This window comes from Oncorhynchus gorbuscha, linkage group LG23 (assembly GCF_021184085.1).
Source record: "Oncorhynchus gorbuscha isolate QuinsamMale2020 ecotype Even-year linkage group LG23, OgorEven_v1.0, whole genome shotgun sequence".
In the NCBI taxonomy this organism is placed as follows: domain Eukaryota; kingdom Metazoa; phylum Chordata; class Actinopteri; order Salmoniformes; family Salmonidae; genus Oncorhynchus; species Oncorhynchus gorbuscha.
This window is the reverse complement of record NC_060195.1, coordinates 40,696,143-40,709,051: the sequence shown is the minus strand read 5'-3', so window position 1 is coordinate 40,709,051 and position 12,909 is coordinate 40,696,143. Positions and strand designations below refer to the sequence as shown.

General features: G+C 42.1%; 1 long non-coding RNA gene across 1 annotated transcript; it reads right to left on the bottom strand.

The window, feature by feature from the left end:
• Positions 1–3,210: 3,210 nt before the first annotated feature.
• On the bottom strand, positions 3,211–4,027 carry LOC124010994. Its single transcript, XR_006834532.1, has 3 exons — positions 3,936–4,027; positions 3,487–3,704; positions 3,211–3,398 (listed from the first exon to the last, which is right to left on the bottom strand). It is a non-coding gene; the product is annotated as an uncharacterized LOC124010994 (long non-coding RNA).
• Between the last annotated feature and the right edge of the window lie 8,882 nt (positions 4,028–12,909).

Sequence of the window (12,909 nt, the reverse complement as noted above, 5' to 3'; positions counted from 1 at the left end):
ATTGGACAAAGTGCTCCAGTACCAGATGATTCTTCTTGCTTGTCCAGGGATAAATAATCTGTGATTTTCTTAAAGGAAATGATGCACTCAAATAATTCAGCTGAGGCCCAAATAGTGGAGCCCTTGCATTTACCTGTCTAAATAAGTTGAATCAGTCGAACGGGACCCAGCTGTTTTGAGGACAGGACAAAATGTGATTGGTTGATTTGAAAACTTAGTGGGCAGAGTGTCCATTGACAGGTGGGTGTCAAATAAAACAAACTATCAGGGTGGTAGGTTGGAGTGTTAAAAATGTGTTGTGACCCACAACATTCCTGGTTCAAATCTCACCACTTTCTTTTCTATCCAAAATATAAACTCAACATGCAACAATTTCAAAGATTTTACTGAGTTACAGTTCATTTAAAGGAAATCGGTACATTGAAATAAATTCATTAGGCCCTAATCTATGGATTTCACTACTGTGAATACAGATAATGCATCTGTTGGTCAGAGATACTTAAAACCAGTCAGAATCTGGTATGAGCTAGTGCTGTGCATTATCATGCTGAAACAGGAGGTGATGGCAGTGGATGAATGGCACGACAATGGGCCTCAGGATATTGTCACGGTTTCTCTAAGTTCAAATTGCCATTGATAAAATGTATGTGTGTTTGTTGTCCGTAGCTTATGCCTGCCCAAACTATAACCCCACCGCCACCATGGGGCACTCTGTTGACATTAGTCAACCGCTTGCCCACACAACGCTATAAATGCGGTTGTGAGGCCGGTTGGACATGCTGCCAAATTCTCTAAAGACAACAGAGGCAGTTTATGGTAGAGAAATTAACATTACATTCTGACAACAGCTCTGGTGGATATTCCTGCAGTCAGAATGCCAATTGCACGCTCCTTCAAAACTTGAGGCATCTGTGGTGTGACAAAACTGCACATTTGTGTGGCTTTTTGTCCCCAGCACAAGGTGCACCTTTGTAACGATCATGCTGTTTCATCAGCTTCTTGACATGCCACACCTGTCAGGTGGATTAATTATCTTGGCAAATGAGAGATGTTCACAAACAGGGATGTAAACAAATTTGTGCCCAAAATTGAAGAGAAATAAGCTTTTTGTGCATATGGAACATTTCTGGGATCTCATTTCAGATCATGGGACCAACACTTGTTGCATTTATTTATTTATATATATATTAAGAACTTTAGCAGGTACTAGTAATATACAAAAAAATATATAACTAAAGTTATTAATTACAGTGACCAGTGACAATAAAAGCAACACGAATCATCTTACAGATCCACTTGATGGCAGAGTGCTTGACTCTTGGGTTACTGTGCACAAGATCCCTAGTTCACATCTCAGTGGTTTTATTTTTGTAACATAACCCTCCCTGCAGAAGAAGATCAAATAAGAAAATGTATCTACTACTTGCCATGTAGAGTTCGTTTTATTGGTCTAAAAACATGCAAATGATAGCATGCTTAATGAGAAGCAGCAAACACTCCTCAAACCAAAGCTGCATTTAACACCATAGTACCCTCCAAACTTGTCATTAAGCTTGAGACCCTGGGTCTCGACCCCACCCTGTGCAAGTGGGTCCTGGACTTTCTGACAGGCTGCTCCCAGGTGGTGAGGGTAGGAAACAACATCTCCACCCCGCTGATCCTCAACACTGGGGCCCCACAAGGGTGTGTTCTCAGCCCTCTCCTGTACTCCCTGTTCACCCATGACTGCGCTGCTATGCACGCCTCCAACTCAATCATCAAGTTTGCAGATGACACTACAGTGGTAGGCTTGATTACCTACAGGGAGGAGGTGAGGGCCCTCGGAGTGTGGTGTCAGGAAAATAACCTCACTCAATGTCAACAAAACAAAGGAGATGATCGTGGACTTCAGGAAACCGCAGAGGGAGCACCCCCCTATCCACATCGATGGGACAATAGTGGAGAAGGTTTTAAGTTCCTCGGCGTACACATCGGGGACAAACTGAAATGGTCCACCCACACAGACAGCAAAAACACTCACAAACTTTTACAGATGCCCAATCGAGAGCATCCTGTCGGGCTGTATCACCGCCTGGTACGGCAACTGCTCCGCCCACAACCGTAAGGCTCTCTAGAGGGTAGTGAGGTCTGCACAACGCATCACCGGGGGAAAACTACCTGCCCTCCAGGACACAGACACCACCTGATGTCACAGGAAGGCCAAAAAGATCATCAAGGACAACAACCACCCGAGCCACTGCCTGTTCACCCCGCTATCATCCAGAAGGCGAGGTCAGTACAGGTGCATCAAAGCTGGGACCGAGAGACCGAATCTGTTTTTCAATCTCAAGGCCATCAGACTGTTAAACAGCCATCACTAACATTGAGTGGCTGCTGCCAACATAGTGACTCAAATCTCTAGCAAATTTAATAATAACAAATTGGATGTAATAAATGTATCACTAGTCACTTTAAACAATGGCACTTTATATAATGTTTACATACCCTACATTACTCTTCTCATATGTATATACTGTACTCTATACCATCTATTGCAACTTGCCTATGCCGCACGGCCATCCCTCATCCATATATTTATGTACATATTCTTATTAATTCCTTTACACTTGTGTATGAGGTAGTTGTGAAATTGTTAGATATTACTGCACGGTCAGAACTAGAAGCACAAGCATTTCGCTACACTCACATTAACATCTGCTAACCATATATGTTACCAATGAAATTTGATTTGAGAAGGGGATTGTAAGTGTAACCATGGGTGCCCGGCCCTCTAGTGGAGTAGAACTCTAACTGCACAGAACAGTACACAAAGAGTTCATCTCTATTGTATTTCCTTGATTCCTCAAACCCTCCCTCCCTCGTCTCATTCTCAAAGCACAATGGAGCAGAAGATATTTCCCACCAATGCGTTTTGAGGAGATGGGAAGGAGAGAGGAATCAAAGAAATACAAGTATAATTAAGATTCAGCCAAATTGCTTCAACCGACACACTGGATCCACTGGGAGAGAGAGAAACAGAACAAATGACATAACACATCTTGTTTTATTATTTACAAGCGTTCATTGATGTATTGCACCTTGCACTTAAAGTCTGTTTGAGGGAGTAATCTGTGCATGTCGTCAAATATTTTTCTTGGCAATGAGATCTACATTATAACTTTTTGGGGGTTAAAGTTATGTATGGGACATTTTAAAAGTTATTTTGCTGTTTTAAAGTCTATTTGTTGAAGAAAAACTTGCTTCAATAAATAAGGATACTGATATTCTACTTGTCTTTCCTCTTCAGAACACTGAGGAAGACATCTTTTGGGGACTTGCGCGTGCCAACATACCGCATCTTCTTTTTACACTCTGCCTGGTTCTTCAGGCGCGTCATCTTTCTGGTTATCATCTCTGTGCTAAAAGAGGGTAAGAGACTAGGATCAGCTACCATACTAGACATCGTACACACCCACGTTCTAAATGAATTAACAAAAGTTTCCTTACACATTTTGCATGCACATTTTTCTCGTAATCCTGCGAGAGAGAGCGAAAGCTACCAACTTGGTCGTATGAGTCTTATTTCAGGGTCATTAAGAAAATGTTCACTTTCGTCTCCCTTTGCTACCGATGGCTGTTTGTACTGTGATCTCAAACATTAGTCCGGTTCTGGCGTCATGCAGGTGCTCGGACATGGCATTGCCTGCACTGTACGCCCAATCTCTCTATGTAGGAAAACACAACAGAAGACACCCAAGGGTCACATCATTACGGTACTCATCATAGATTGTAGTATTAATGGCCCTTGAAATATTCAGCTATTGAGCCAAATAGTAATTTGAGAAGCAGACACTAATTCAAGAGTTGAATCATACCATAATGTAAATGGGAGATATGCAAAAAAAGTTTGAGTTAGGATTCAGTCATTGTCTGAGTACTAATTATCAAAGTCTTACTTGTGAACAACAGGGGCGAGTTCCTCCACAGGTTTCCTGTTCAGCAGAATATCCATCTTGATCACATTGGCTGCCCGGTACCCTGTATCCTCATACTCACAACTGTTGAGAAAATTAACAATATACAATGTCTCAATTTGTTAAACTGGTTTTGCAAAGTGACAAATCCAAACCCCTTTTCTTAAATGTCTTGATTACACAGTGATCATTCAACCAAGCAGATACTCATGATTTTCCCAGTGTAGTTGTCAGGGGCGAAGATGGTCCCCATCACCATGGGATCCAGGTACTCTGTCACTACAGCCCTGTCTGAGAACTGGGTTCACTATGCAGATCTTCTCTTTCCCATGCTCCTACAACACAATAGGAGAGTTATAAACTTTGATCACTGTTACCAAACAAGGGCTACCATATTTTAGGTTCACATGACAGTATTCAGATCTGACTTTCTCCAAATGTTGTTACGTTTTAGCCTTATTCTAAAACGGATTAAATAAAAAATGTCCTTTACAATCTACACACAATACACCATAATGACAAAGGGAAAAGGTTTTGAACCTTGTCAAACATTACAGGAAAAGATGCCATGCTATTATACTCGCCAGAGGTGGTTGCACTAAGTACTAAATGAGGAGTGCCAATAATTACAAAACCTTGATTTTGGTTACATTTATTTTGTATTAAATAATTAAATGATTTTGGTTGGTTCCATTGAAACATTAATAAAGTACAGTGCTTCTCACGTGTTGGTATTTTGAGGTTATCTCTATAATTATATTTAGAATATTTTTTGAAGTATTGTTTGTGGATTGCCAGTCAGGGGTGCCAGTAATTTTGGAGCCCACTGTATATATGTGCATTTACTTTACTGGGAAATCATCACGTAAACTTTTCCCAGCAATAGATGTAATTTGAAGCCCCCTGTAGAGGGTGGTGCTGTGTATTACCTCAATGAGCTTGGCACAGGACAGGACTGCCTCGTAGGCATGGTGGAGGCTGTCACTTTGACAGAGGAGTTGTACTCCTTCTCCAAGCACTGGTGAAACAACTCTGTGAAGCAGGCCCAGGAAGCCTAGGCCTGCGGAAGGAAGGAAGGAAAGAAAGACCAAGGGAAAGAAAGTGAGGAGAGAGCGAGTACGATTTAGGAGTGCATGATCACGGCTGAAATTGGTGTCCCTCAAAAAGAAAAACGAATGAAGAACACAAGTATCCTGTCAAGGTCAACCCTTCACCACTTGCATAGCTTTGAGTAGTGGATGAGAGATTAGATGATAATTTAATTGGTACTGCTCCCGGTGCCCAGACTGCTGTCCTGCACATCAAACTGCAGTTTCTCCACAGCACTGCGGAGGGCGCTGTAGTCCGACTGGTCAATAGGATACATCCCTGGAGAGAGAGACCCACAAGCACATTCGCATCAGAATGCAGACACCTTCTACTACTGTACATGTTTGTTTATAAAACACCGCCTATTGACGCTGTGTAAATGTTTTGTTTCAATTATTATTATGTCGATTTTTCAAGGTTGCTTCAGCACCCCTATTTGCCGCAGCTATGGGGGGTATTCCTGGTGGTTATGGCACCTATCAAAACCAAGCGATGAGGTGAGCCATATCATACAATACAACTAAATGCATGAGTATCTGTGTGATCCATGAGTATGGATATGGTAATGCACACGAGACCTGTAATTTCGAGAAGCCTGTCAGCCAAGGTGCTCTTCCTATGGTCAATGTGAGCAATGATGCCGACATTAATGATCCTCTCCACTGGGAACTTTGACATATCTATGACATAACAAAGTTAGTGTAGTTACAATAAAGGACAATACTTTATAAAAGAATGGACACTGCATGCATGCTGTCCGTTTGCAATGTGGTGTTCCTTACTTTGTCAGTGTACTGAGCATATTGGTGGTGGTGGTGTGTGTGCAGAAAACAGGTGCCTGAACAGGTTGCCTGAACACAACGTTGAATTGCAGAGAATTCTACTTTGGGCAGAAATTAGTGTTTGAATCAGGAACGTTTCCTCTCACCACCTCTAAAAGCCAGAAGGTTGAATAAAATAATATTTGAATGCGCTTTACCGGTTGTCAGTGTGGTTGGTCCTTTTGGCGGTAGGAATGTAAGACAATATATATCCACAGGAAAGTATAATTACATCACATTTTCAAAGCAATGTTTGTGCATTCCTCTGCGCACAAGTTAAAAGTGACTTGCAGGAGACATGCATACTTGCCCAGTTCGTGATTACATGGATCTGCGTATGCTTCAGGGGATATAAATCTAACTGCATTAACAGTGCATTGACAACTTTATGTAATTATCATTTCTTGTGGATATATTGTCTCACATTTCTAAAGCCAAAAGAACCAACAGCACGCACACACAGTGAAGTACATCAAAATATAATCGTATTCAACATTCTGGCGTGTAGAGGTCGTGAGAGTAAACTTTCCTGATTCAAACTCTAGCTTCTGCCCCTAACGCCGGGTTTCTAGGCAACATACATCGGTGTCTAATGCCAGTGCAAACTGTGTTACAGTTCTGGCTCCTTCATCTTGTTTGATTAAAGTCCCAAAATATGCGTTCTACACCCTTCGGGATGTATTAAAGACAGTTAGTTGCATGTTAGATACTGCTAGCTAATAAATTCGTTACAAAGCTTCAGTGCGTTGACATTTAACTAGCCAATTTAACGCCGCAGACCTGGTTAAATCGTGTCAAACTTAGCTACATTTCTTTAAATTTCAATCACAATGTGGGAACTCTAAGCGGTGTCATGAAACATCCGATATAAATAACTGCCTAAAGGTGATTTCCACCTAACAAAAAAAAACATGCACAGTAGACAGTCAGGGCACAACAAATTTGGGGTTTAAGGTTACGAACAGTGTATCATGGGAAATGTAGTTTGGCACCTGTTGCTCTTAAAGGGGCCCTATGATGGTTCCAGAAGTGATTTTCAATATTGCAAAAAAATGATTTGTGCTTTTACTAAGACAAAATTATAAAGAGTAGAAACTGCTTGAGTTGGATAGCACAGGAATAGGAACTATTTAGTTACACTCACTAACACACTAGATAACTTAGATTGTTTTATGTTATACCAACTGAGCCAGGGTCAGAATAAAATGTGCCCCCATTTCAGGAAGATCGCTTCATCCTTGTTGAAGAGCAAGAATGCCTTGTGGCTTTTCCGACTCTTTCAGGTTAGAGTTATGTCTCCACTGACCTGGATAAAGCCCCCAGCCTAAATTTCCACAGGACTATTTCTAACATGGCCATAAAGCCAGATAGGAGACTGGCACGTCTTGTGAAAACTGACAGTGTACCTTTCTTGTGTAGGGCCCACACATCTGACAGTTCCAATTATCCTCTGGGATGAGTTTGACACCTAATCAAAGCCTTAGAAAAACATTGAAATGCAACCCAGAAAAGGGGAGTTGGCTGATTTGTCAACAGAAAATGGGGTATTTGTTGTTCATTTTTGTAACCAGTAGTGAACCTTGGTAGGAGCAGTCTATTATTGAGTTGCAGGGTGATGACAGATGTTCAAATATGGTCATATACCATATAGTATTGTGTAGCAGCCGATACTATGAATGGTGCTGTTTCTAGGCTATTCCATTATTTCCCACATGGTGGCCCCCTGCACAGATGACAAGAATAGGAGGGTGGAAAAATCATTGCCATGGCAACATAAGACAGCAGCCCACGCATACTGAGTAGGTCCCCAGAATAATGTTCAGATAAGAAATCAAATAAAATATCTTTCCACCGCCTTCATCTCTGACCAACATCCAATGAAACCACTTGAAGGCAGCGAGTGTGTGCATGTGAATATGTGCGTGTGCCTCTTTCTCACGATGACAACTCTATTACGAGTCTCCTTCCTTGTCAAGTGTGGATATATTAAGGCCAGTTGTACTGTGTTTTTCTTGGTATTCTTCCAATATGAAAATGCTAAGCTTTTTCATAGCCAGTTCATATCCAACTCGTTAATTGTAATAATCAATTAGCTCAATGGGTTGCAGATGGATCCAGGTTTTTCAGTGCCAGCACACTCATTAAGATTTAGATTAATTTGATAAAATAACAAAATTATGATTTAGACTACCTGTCACAAGTGAATTATTCTACATGTATTAATTCTCCATGCAATATGAGTGGACTCGTTTTAATTTGTTGGCCAACTGCCCAATGACTCAGGCAAGACACTGAGGTAACAATCTTATTTTACAAAGTTGGATTCAAACAAAGGTTCTGATCTCTAATGCAGCACCACCGATCAGACAGGACTGGGGGGGGGGGGGAGGTGGTTGATTTACAGTACCAGTCAAAAGTTTTGACTCACCTTCTCATTCAAGGGTTTTCTTTATTTTTACTATTTTCTACATTGTAGAATAACAGTGAAGTCATCAACACTACAAAACAACACATATGGAATCATGCAGTAACCAAAAAAGTGTGAAACAAATCAAAATATTTTTTTAGGGTCTTCAAAGTAGCCACCCTTTGCCTTGATGACAGCTTTGCACACACTTGGCATTCTCTCATCCAACTTCACGAGGAATACTTTTCCAACAGTCTTGAAGGAGTTCCCACATATGCTGAGCACCTGTTCGCTGCTTTTCTTTCACTCTGCGGTTCAACTCATTCCCAACCATCTCAATTGGGTTGAGGTCAGGTGTTTGTAGAGGCCAGGTCATCTGATGCAGCACTCCATCACTCTCCTTCTTGGTCAAATAGCCCTTACACAGCCTGGAGGTGTTTTTGGGTCATTGTCCTATTGAAAAACAAATATTCTAACTAAGCGCAAACCAGATGGGATGGTGTATCACTGCAGAATGCTGTGATAGCCATGCTGATTAAGGGTGCCTTGAATTCTAAATAAATCACTGACATTGTCACAAGCAAAGCACCCTCACACCATCACACCTTCATGATGGGAACCACACATGCGGAGATCATCCGTTCACCTACTCTGCGTCTCACAAAGACAGAGGTTGGAACCAAAAAGCCCTTTAGTAGTGGTTTGCTTGCAGCAATTCGACCATGAAGGCCAGATTCACGCCTTGGAACAGTTGATGTTGAGATGTGTCTGTTACTTAAACTCTGTGAAGCATTTATTTGGCCTGCAATCTGAGGTGCAGTTAACTCTGAACTGGTCCTCTGCAGCAATGGTAACTCTGGGTTTTTCTTTCCTGTGGCGGTCCTCATGAGAGGCAGTTTCATCATAGCGATTGATGGTTTTGGCGACTGCACTTGAAGAAACATTCAAAGTTCTTGAAATGTTCCGTATTGACTGACCTTCAGGCCTTACAGTAATGATGGACTGTTGTTTCTCTTTACTTATTTGAGCTGTTCTTGCCATAATATGAACTTGGTCTTTTACCAAATAGGGCTATTTTCTATATTATCTTACATTTTATTGTCTACAAATGACGTGCCCATGTCTTTAGAAAGATGCATTAGCCATAGATGAAAAGACCACATATGACAACAGCGAGGAGATGGGATTGGTCCTAAGATATTGGCAGGTAGCCTAGTGGTTAGAGTGGTGAGCCAGTAACCAAAAGGCTGCTGGATCAAATTCCCAAGCTGACAAGGTAAAAATGTGTCATTCTGCCCCTTAACCCACTGTTCCCCAGTAGGCTGTCATAGTAAATGAGAATTTGTTCTTAACTGACTTACCTAGTGAAATGTAAAAAATAAAAGAGAATTCCCGCAGGGCTGTGAGCTGTTTCCAAGCAATAAGAAGTTGTTTTTGAGTCTCACAGATTTAACTCCCATAATGTAATTTGAACCAACGTGCAACACAACTGTTAACAGGTCGGGAATCTGCTTTTTGACTACTGGTCAAATTCCAATTAAGTCGGTGACTTTAGCACCTGGAAAACAAAGTGTGCGTGTATCTTGGATTGACACTTGCTTTACCATTGAGCTCCCGATTAAAACGGTAGCTAGCCATTTACCGTTATTGTTTTCTTTTGAAGCCTTTAGCACAGCTCCATTTTTATTCTTGGTTTTTCCAACTCCAACTCAAATCTGTAAGTGATTTCTGTATTGAAATAAAAGTCATGCTTAAGTTCACGAATGGCCTGCTGCACTGAGGTGGCACAGGAAAACAAAACTGTGTCATTTGCGTTGAGATGAATGTTACAAGTATTAACAGTGTTTCCTATGTCATTAATATACAAGGTGAACAATAATGGACCCATAATCGAACCCTGAGGAACACCTTTTTGAATCTCAAGAAATTCAGATTTAACCCCATCTGTCAAGATGGCCTAAGTTCTGTCGAGAAGATAATTCTGAAACTATAAACAGGCTGTATATCCCAGGCCTATTCTTGATAACTTGATAATCAACACCTTTTGACAGGTCAATAAACATGGCAGCACAGCTCTTTTTAGCATCCAAGACAATGACAAAATCAACACCTTTGAGCTGTTCTTGCCATAATATGGACTTGGTATTTTACCAAATAGGGCAATCTTCTGTATACCACCCCTACCTTGTCACAACACAACTGATTGGCTCAAACGCATTAAGAAGGAAAGAAATTCAACAAATGAACTTTTAACAAGGCACACCTGTTAATTGAAATACATTTCAAGTGACTACCTCATGAAGCTGGTTGAGAGAACGCCAAGAGTGTGGAAGGCAGATATTTTTTTTTCATGGCACGAGACACCTGTCTTATTCATGCCTGCCTCAGTGGTGGCTGCTGGGATCGCACACCAGTATCACCAGTGGTACATTTACCATTAATTCCCATAATTTGTCATCTACAATGTTTGTTTGGTTATGGTAATTTGTGTTATTGCATTCAATATAGTATTTTTACAGTATTTTACTGTTCTCATTGTTGGAGTGTGCAGTCTGCAAACAACGTGTCCAATCTAAGCTACACTTGTGAGGAACCAGTTTTGGTTTATTTCATTCCATTTAAGAGTTGTCAATCTATTCATTGATCAATTAATCAATCAAATGTATTTATAAAAGCCTTTTTACATCAACAGATGTCACAAAGTGCTATACAGAAACGCAGCCTAAAACCACAAACAGCAAGCAATGCAGATGTCGAAGCACGGTGGCTAGGAAAAACTCCCTAGAAAGGCAGGAACCTAGGAAGAAACCTAGAGAGGAACCAGGCTCTGAGGGTTGTCCAGTCCTCTTCTGGTTGTGCCAAGTGGAGATTATAAGAGTACATGGCCATTTAAGGCCAGATTGTTCTTCAAGATGTTTAAAAGTTCCATAGATGACCAGCAGGGTCAAATAATAATCACATTGGTTGTAGAGGGTGCAACAAGTCAGTACCTCAGGAGTAAATGTCAGTTGGCTTTTCATAGCCGAGCATTCAGAGGTTGCGACAACAAGTGTGATAGAGAGAGAGTCGAAAACAGCAGGTCCGGGACAAGGTAGCATGCCCGGTGAACAGGTTCGGGTTCCCTTGCTGAAAGCAGAACAGTTGAAACTGTCACACCCTGATTTGTTTCACCTGTCCTTGTGCTTGTCTCCACCCCCCTCCTGGTGTCACCCATCTTCCCTATTATCCCCTGGGTATTTAAACCTGTGTTTTCTGTCTGTGCCAGTTCATCTTGTATGTTCCAAGTCAACCAGTGTGGTTTTCCCCATAATCCTGCCTTTTCTATTCTCTTCTGCTAGTCCTCCCGGTTTTGACCCTTGCCTGTTTTCTGGACTCTGTACCTCGAGCCTGCCTGCCCCACTATACCTCCTGGACTCTGAACTGGTTTTGACCTTTTGCCTGTCCACGACCATTCTCTTGCCTACCCCTTTTGGATTAATAATAAATATCAAAGACTCAAACCATCTGCATCTGGGTCTCGCCTTGTGCCCTTATAGTACGAACTGGCCATGACAGACCCAGCAGACTTGGACCAGCTCCGCCATGTTGTCTCCCTGCAGGAAGCCACCATTGGGAGGCATGAGGAGCTACTGCTGGACATTTTGGAAGGGTTCAAGGCTATCATGGAGCGAATCAGTGAGTTAGCTCATAGGCAGCCTCCCAAACACCCAGTAACCTGTCTACTATCAGTGGTGGGTTTGTACAGCTTACCCCGGCTCCCGAGATCCCGCATACCTCCTCCAGAGAGATATTATGGGGATCCTGGAACCTGCTGGGATTTTCATTCTCAATGCTCCCTTATTTTTGAGCTACAGCAATCTTCATTCCATTCTGACCGGTCGACGATAGCGTATATTATTACGCTAATGTCGCACAGGGCACTCTCCTGGGCTACGGTAGTTTGGGAGCAACAATCTGCCATTTGTCGTAATCTGGAAGATTTCATGGCATAGGTGAGGAAGGTGTTCGATTCTCTAGTATCCGGGAGAGAGGTGGCCCAAAAACTACTTGAGTTACGTCAAGGCTCCTGTAGTGTGGCAGACTACGCAGTAGATTTTCACACGTAGGCCACCAAGAGTGCCTGGAATCCGTAGTCCATATTTGATACCTTCCTTCATGGACTCTCAGAGGAAATAAAAGACGAGTTAGCAGCTCGGGAGTTACAGCTGACCTCGATTCCATTATCGCCCTTACTCTTAGGATTGATGGGCATCTACGGGAAAGCAGGAGTGAGAGGAGGTCTGGTCTTGGGCACACTCGTTCATCCGCTGCAGAATCCGGAAGTCCCCGAAGGCTGTATTTCTGAGAAGAACCAAAGCCACCCGAGTTCCCTCGAGAATCATCTGCGACGGGTGAGTCAGATACACCAGAACCTATGAAACTGGGCAGAGCTAGATTATCGCCTAGGGTACGTGTTCACATAGACAAAGTTTCAACATTTGGGATTGTGGGACATTATATAGCCACCTACCCTGTTAACATCTTTGGGACTGGGGGGCAGTATTGAGTAGCTTGGATAAAAAGGTGCCCAGAGTAAACTGCCTGCTACTCAGGCCCAAAATATAGAATATGCATATACTTTGGATGGAAAACACTCTGA